Genomic DNA, 230 nt, shown 5'->3' on the forward strand with positions numbered 1-230 from the left:
CCACACCCTGCGCGAGGCTTCATAACTCCGAGCAAAAGTTCTAACAGACTATGGACTTCATCATGTCTGAGTCGTTGCATATTCAGAGACCGCAACGAGAGTTAAACGACTGCACGGCCAACTCGCCAGCTGCACTTCCTGAGCCGATCATACCCCGGCGCTCGTAATAAAGTTCACGTGCGAGTAACGCAGAATTCAGTCGTATGTTCTTTTCGCGGGTTTTGCGGGCG

The sequence above is a fragment of the Penaeus monodon genome, chromosome 30 (assembly GCF_015228065.2).
Source record: "Penaeus monodon isolate SGIC_2016 chromosome 30, NSTDA_Pmon_1, whole genome shotgun sequence".
Lineage (NCBI taxonomy): Eukaryota > Metazoa > Arthropoda > Malacostraca > Decapoda > Penaeidae > Penaeus > Penaeus monodon.